This window comes from Montipora capricornis, chromosome 14 (assembly GCF_036669925.1).
Source record: "Montipora capricornis isolate CH-2021 chromosome 14, ASM3666992v2, whole genome shotgun sequence".
NCBI lineage: Eukaryota > Metazoa > Cnidaria > Anthozoa > Scleractinia > Acroporidae > Montipora > Montipora capricornis.
In genome coordinates, this window is record NC_090896.1 from 20,197,704 (window position 1) to 20,203,703 (window position 6,000).

Consider the following 6,000-nt stretch of genomic DNA (forward strand, 5'->3'; position numbering starts at 1 on the left):
CATTTCTTTCATTTTTCTGAGTAGAGAGCCGAGAGGGCGTGTTACTTTCAAGCATCGATTTCCGATAGCGAGTGAACGAGCTCCTTCGGCGAGTCGAGCTCTTATCCTCGTGCATCGTTTCAAAAACGGCGTAAGTGTATGTGTAGTGTTACTGTTCCCCGACGCTGTAGAGTTTCTTTTGCGTTGTGCGTGGTTACGTTCTGGAGAGCCCGTTTTGCATGAGTCACTGAGGCAAGCCAGATCAGTTTCCAGTTACTTTTCTGTGGTCAACACTTTGTGGTTTCTCTATGTTATCATTTATTGAATTGTTTATCATAAAAAGTAAATATTTCTGTCAGGATAGTGTGTTATGCTCCCTTTCAATACGTACTGTCCGTGTTGAGTAGGTTCTACACTTTGAAGTGCTGCTACGTCACGTAAGTCACGTTTGTCGCAAGATGAATGTTGTCATGTTGTAGCCTTTTGTATACATATCATCCGGGTCAGGTTAACTTCCATCTAATGCATAAACAGTGCATGCATTTTTTACTTGTCGTAGCCTGTTCTTTGCTCACACGAAAGGATACGTTTCATGTCATAAACGTTGGATGTATAAGGCCTCGCGCGCACGCGCTCCCGTGGGAATACAAGTTCCACTTTCTCGTGTGAACGTTTTTGTTTTTGTTGTATGTTCATCTTTGACATATCGTTGGCATGTTGTGTTCAAAAAAGCTGGTTTGGAATGTTCTGTTCATGGAGGAAACTCAGATCAGTGCCCCTACAACACGTCTAGATAATAAGTGTACGGAAGGAAAAAGGGAAGCCTACAAACACGGGTATTCCCAGGCGTCTCCCATCTAACCCCGCCCGACAGGGCTTAACTTCGGTGATCGGACGAGAACCGTGTTTTCCCTGTGGTATGGTCGTAGCAAGTAATTTGCCGTGAAAATTAACTTTGTATAAGGGGAAATGAAAACGAGGGTCAGAGCAATCACAATGTCCTTTGCCTCTTGCCGTCAACGCAAGTGCCATGCAATGCTGGTACTGCTGCCCACTGTACAAGAGCGATCGTTGTGTGCGCCTCGCTTTCAGTGTTGGCTTTGGGCATTCCTTCCTTGGCGACGGATTGTAATCGGACCACCATATCTCGTGGCCATGAGACTGGGAGCACCTTGTCCGCCGTGAGCATTTACGGGCATCGCTTCTCGGCCTTTTGGCTAAGATCAAGTGTAGTATCTGTTCTTATCAGCTTAATATCTGAACACGCTGCTCATCGAGCAGCTCATATATTAAACTGATTTTTGGAACTGGGCCGTGGAAAAGAGGCTTGCCTCGTCCCGGCCACGGGTTGCCTCGGTATAGCACTACCTCCGAGCGTGGCCCACTTCCTGGGGAAGAAATAATCAAGTGAAAGCAGAAAAAGTGACCAAGCACCAAGCTTCCACGATTTTGGCGAGCTGGTGCTCTTTTCTCTTTTCTAGGGAGCATAGCAGCGAGTGGACAGCACGACACGACAGGACGAGGAGCACGTGACCTCCATTACCACATGGTATGCGCAGACAAGTTGCGTTTTTGCGGTTCCGGAGAGATTGAAAAGGCATACTTACCTGACGCGGGAGGCACTGTGATCAGGGAGGCAGTCCTCTCAAGGTGAGGCTCTTCATTGCACTTCGATTGGGTTGACCCTTGCGATTACCCCAAATGTGGGTAACTCGAGCGTATAATTTCTGGTAGTGGGGACCTGCGTTCGCGCTAGTCCCCGCACCAAACCCGGTGGCAAAGTTGGCTAATGGGAAGGTTTGTTGGTAACGTTTTCAGGCAGGGCAGGGAAGGAGATGCGGTGGCGGTGTAAGGACTAAGGAAGGTGAGTTGTATTTGTGAAGTCCACTGCTGAAATTGTAGGTGAATGTTCCGTACTTGGTGCACTGCAAAACTGTGATTTTATTTCTCTCATTTTTGGCCGTACAGAGAGCGAGACGACGTGTTTATTTCAGCCGCATCGATTTCCATCGATAGACGAGTGAGACAAGAAAATGCCAGCGGGTCGAGCTCTTATCCTCGTGCATCGTTTCGAAAACGTAAGTGGATGTGTGTTTGTACTGCTCCATCGCGATAGATTTCTTTTGCGTTGTGTTATGTTGCGTTCTGGAGAGCCCGTTTTGCATTGAGTAACTGAGGACCCGCCAGATCAGTTGGCGTTACATTTCTGTGGCCAACACTTTGTGGTTTCTCTATGTTATCAGTTAATTGGATTGTTATCATAAAAAGTAAATCTTTCATGGTCAGGATAGTGTCTTATCGCAACCCTTTGAATACGTACTGTCCGTGTTGAGCAGGGAACAGTAAGACTTTGAAGTGCGCTACGTCACGTAAGTCACGTTTTCGCAAGATCAATGTTGTAGTGTTGTAGCCTTCGTTGTATACATATCATCCGGGCTAGGTTAACTTCCATCTAATGCATAACAGTGCATGCATTTTTTACTTGTCGTAGCCTGTTCTTTGCTCACACGAAAAGATACGTTTCATGTCATAAACGTTGGATGGATAAGATCTCGCGCGCACGCGCTCCCTTGGGAATACAAGTTCCACTTTCTCGTGTGAACTATTTTGTTTTTGTTATGTCTCATCTTTGACATATCGTTGGCATGTTGTGTTCAAAAAAACCTGGTTTGGGAATGTTCTTTCATGGAAAGAAAACTGAGATTATTTGAGATAATCAAGTGTACGGAAGGAAAAAGGGAAGCCTACAACACGGGGTATTCCCAGGCGGTCTCCCATCCAAGTACTAACCCCGCCCGACAGGGCTTAACTTCGGTGATCGGACGAGAACCGGTTTTCCCTGTGGTATGGTCGTAGACAAGTAATTTGCCGTGAAAATTAACTTTGTTATAAGGGGAAATGAAAACGAGGTCAGAGCAAGAACACAATGTGCATTTGTCCTCTTGCCGTCAACGCAAGTGCCATGCAATGCTGGTACTGCTGCCCACTGTACAAGAGCGATCGTTGTGTGCGCCTCGCTTTCAGGTTGGCTTTGGGCATTCTTTCCTTGGCACGGATTGTAATCGGACCACCATATCTCGTGGCCATGAGACTGGGAGCACCTTGTCCGCCGTGAGCATTTACGGGCATCGCTTCTCGGCCTTTTGGCTAAGATCAGTGTAGTATCTGTTCTTATCAGCTTAATATCTGATACGCTGCTCATCGAGCAGCTCATATATTAAACTGATTTTTGGAACTGGGCCGTGGAAAAGAGGCTTGCCTCGTCCCGGCCACGGGTTGCCTCGGTATAGCACTACCTCCGAGCGTGGCCCACTTCCCTCTGGGGAAGAAATAATCAAGTGAAAGCAGAAAAAGTGACCAAGCAACCAACCTTCACATTCTCTTCTCTTTTCTAGGTAGCATAGCAGCGAGTGGACAGCACGACACGACAGGACGAGGAGCACGTGACCTCCATTACCACATGGTATGCGCAGACAAGTTGCGTTTTGCGGTCCCGGAGAGATTGAAAAGGCATACTTACCTGACGCGGGAGGCACTGTGATCAGGGAGGCAGTCCTCTCTCAAGGTGAGGCTCTTTCATTGCACTTCGATTGGGTTGACGCCTTGCGATTACCCCAAATGTGGGTAACTCGAGCGTATAATTTCTGGTAGTGGGGACCTGCGTTCGCGCTAGTCCCCGCACCAAACCCCGGTGGCAAAGTTGGCTAATGGGAAGGTTTGTTGGTAACGTTTCAGGCAGGGCAGGGAAGGAGATGCGGGTGGCGGTGTAAAGACTAAGGAAGGTGAGTTGTATTTGTGAAGTCCACTGCTGAAATTGTAGGTGAATGTTCCGTACTTGGTGCACTGCAAAACTGTGATTTTATTTCTTTCATTCTTGGCCGTAGAGAGAGCGAGAGGGACGTGTTTATTTCAGCCGCATCGATTTCATCGATAGACGAGTGAGACAAGAAAATGCCAGCGGGTCGAGCTCTTATCCTCGTGCATCGTTTCAAAAACGTAAGTGGATGTGTGTTTGTACTGCTCCATCGCGATAGATTTCTTTTGCGTTGTGTTATGTTGCGTTCTGGAGAGCCCGTTTTGCATTGAGTAAACTGAGGACCCGCCAGATCAGTTGGCGTTACATTTCTGTGGCCAACACTTTGTGGTTTCTCTATGTTATCAGTTAATTGAATTGTTATCATAAAAAGTAAAATATTTTTATGCTCAGGATAGTGTGTTATGCACCCTTTCAATACGTACTGTCCGTGTTGAGTAGGGAACAGTAACACTTTGAAGTGCGCTACGTCACATAAGTCACGTTTTCGCAAGATGATGTGTTATAGTGTTGTAGCCTTCGTTGTATACATATCATCCGGGCTAGGTTAACTTCCATCTAATGCATAACAGTGCATGCATTTTTTACTTGTCGTATCCTGTTCTTTGCTCACACGAAAAGATACGTTTCATGTCATAAACGTTGGATTGATAAGATCTCGCGCGCACGCGCTCCCTTGGGAATACAAGTTCCACTTTCTCGTGTGAACTATTTTGTTTTTGTTGTATGTCTCATCTTTGACATATCGTTGGCATGTTGTGTTCAAAAAACCTGGTTTGGAATGTTCTTTCATTGAAAGAAACTGAGATTATTTGAGATAATCAAGTGTACAGAAGGAAAAAGGGAAGCCTACAACACGGGGTATTCCCAGGCGGTCTCCCATCCCAAGTACTAACCCCGCCCGACAGGGCTTAACTTCGGTGATCGGACGAGAACCGGTGTTTTCCCTGTGGTATGGTCGTAGACAAGTAATTGCCCGTGAAAATTAACTTTGTTATAAGGGAAAATGAAAACGAGGTCAGAGCAAGCACAATGTGCATTTGTCCTCTTGCCGTCAACGCAAGTGCCATGCAATGCTGGTGCTGCTGCCCACTGTACAAGAGCCGATCGTTGTGTGCGCTCTCGCTTTCAAGTGGCTTTGGGCATTCCTTCCTTGGCACGGATTGTAATCGGACACACCATATCTCGTGGCCATGAGACTGGGAGCACTTGTCCGCCGTGAGCATTACGGGCATCGCTTCTCGGCCTTTTGGCTATTAATATCTGATTACGCTGCTCATCGAGCAGCTCTTTATATTAAACTGATTTGTTGGAAACTGGGCCGTGGAACAAGAGGCCTTGCTCGTTCACGCGCCACGGGTTGCCTCGGTATAGCACTACCTCCGAGCGTGGCCCACTTACCCCTCCCCCCCCCCCCCCCCCCCCTCTGGGGAAGAAATAATCAAGTGGAAGCAGAAAAAGTGACCAAGCAACCAACCTTCACAGTCTATTCTCTTTTCTAGGTAGCATAGCAGCGAGGTGGACAGCCACGACACGACAGGCGACTAGGAAGCACGTGACCTCCATTACCACATGGTATGCGCAGACAAGTTGCGTGTTTTGCGGTCCCGGAAAGGCGGAAACGGCATACTAACCTGACGCGGGAGGCACTGTGATCAGGGAGGCAGTCCTCTCAAGGTGAGGCTCTTTCATTGCACTTCGATTGGGTTGACCCTTGCGATTACCCCAAATGTGGGTAACTCGAGCGTATAATTTCTGGTAGTGGGGACCTGCGTTCGCGCTAGTCCCCGCACCAAACCCCGGTGGCAAAGTTGGCTAATGGGAGTTTTGTTGTAACGTTGTCAGGCAGGGCAGGGAAGGAGATGCGGTGGCGGTGTAAGGACTAAGGGACGTGAGTTGTATTTGTTAAGTCCCACTGCTGAAATTGTAGGTGAATGTTCCTTACTTGGTGCACTGAAAAACTGTGATTTCATTTCTCTCATTCTTTCTTGTCCGTACAGAGAGGGAGACGACGTTGTTTTTATTTCAGCCGCATCGATTTCCAGGCGATAGACGAGGTGAGACCATAAAATGCCAGCGGGTCGAGCTCTGATCCTCGCCCTCGGTCATCGTTTTCGAAAACGTAAGTGTATGTGTGTTTTGTACTGCTCCATCGCGAAGATTTTCTTTTGCGTTGTGTTTATGTTGCGTTCTGGAGAGCCCGTTTT

At 47.5% G+C, this 6,000-nt stretch overlaps 7 non-coding genes and 1 pseudogene across 7 annotated transcripts; 6 read left to right on the top strand and 2 right to left on the bottom strand.

Moving 5' to 3' along the window:
- The first annotated feature begins 1,176 nt into the window (after positions 1-1,176).
- Positions 1,177-1,369, top strand: LOC138033974 (U2 spliceosomal RNA). The gene has a single exon (XR_011128755.1). It is a non-coding gene; the product is annotated as a U2 spliceosomal RNA (small nuclear RNA).
- A 209-nt stretch (positions 1,370-1,578) lies between these two features.
- On the top strand, positions 1,579-1,741 carry LOC138033936 (U1 spliceosomal RNA). The gene has a single exon (XR_011128719.1). It is a non-coding gene; the product is annotated as a U1 spliceosomal RNA (small nuclear RNA).
- Positions 1,742-2,720: 979 nt separating this feature from the next.
- On the bottom strand, positions 2,721-2,837 carry LOC138034040 (5S ribosomal RNA). The gene has a single exon (XR_011128815.1). It is a non-coding gene; the product is annotated as a 5S ribosomal RNA (ribosomal RNA).
- A 269-nt stretch (positions 2,838-3,106) lies between these two features.
- LOC138033970 (U2 spliceosomal RNA) lies at positions 3,107-3,297 on the top strand. The gene has a single exon (XR_011128751.1). It is a non-coding gene; the product is annotated as a U2 spliceosomal RNA (small nuclear RNA).
- A 194-nt stretch (positions 3,298-3,491) lies between these two features.
- Positions 3,492-3,658, top strand: LOC138033941 (U1 spliceosomal RNA). Its single transcript, XR_011128724.1, has one exon. It is a non-coding gene; the product is annotated as a U1 spliceosomal RNA (small nuclear RNA).
- Positions 3,659-4,639: 981 nt separating this feature from the next.
- LOC138034037 (5S ribosomal RNA) lies at positions 4,640-4,759 on the bottom strand. Its single transcript, XR_011128812.1, has one exon. It is a non-coding gene; the product is annotated as a 5S ribosomal RNA (ribosomal RNA).
- Positions 4,760-5,026: 267 nt separating this feature from the next.
- Positions 5,027-5,195, top strand: LOC138034003 (U2 spliceosomal RNA; annotated as a pseudogene).
- A 224-nt stretch (positions 5,196-5,419) lies between these two features.
- LOC138033931 (U1 spliceosomal RNA) lies at positions 5,420-5,583 on the top strand. The gene has a single exon (XR_011128715.1). It is a non-coding gene; the product is annotated as a U1 spliceosomal RNA (small nuclear RNA).
- Positions 5,584-6,000: the final 417 nt, after the last annotated feature.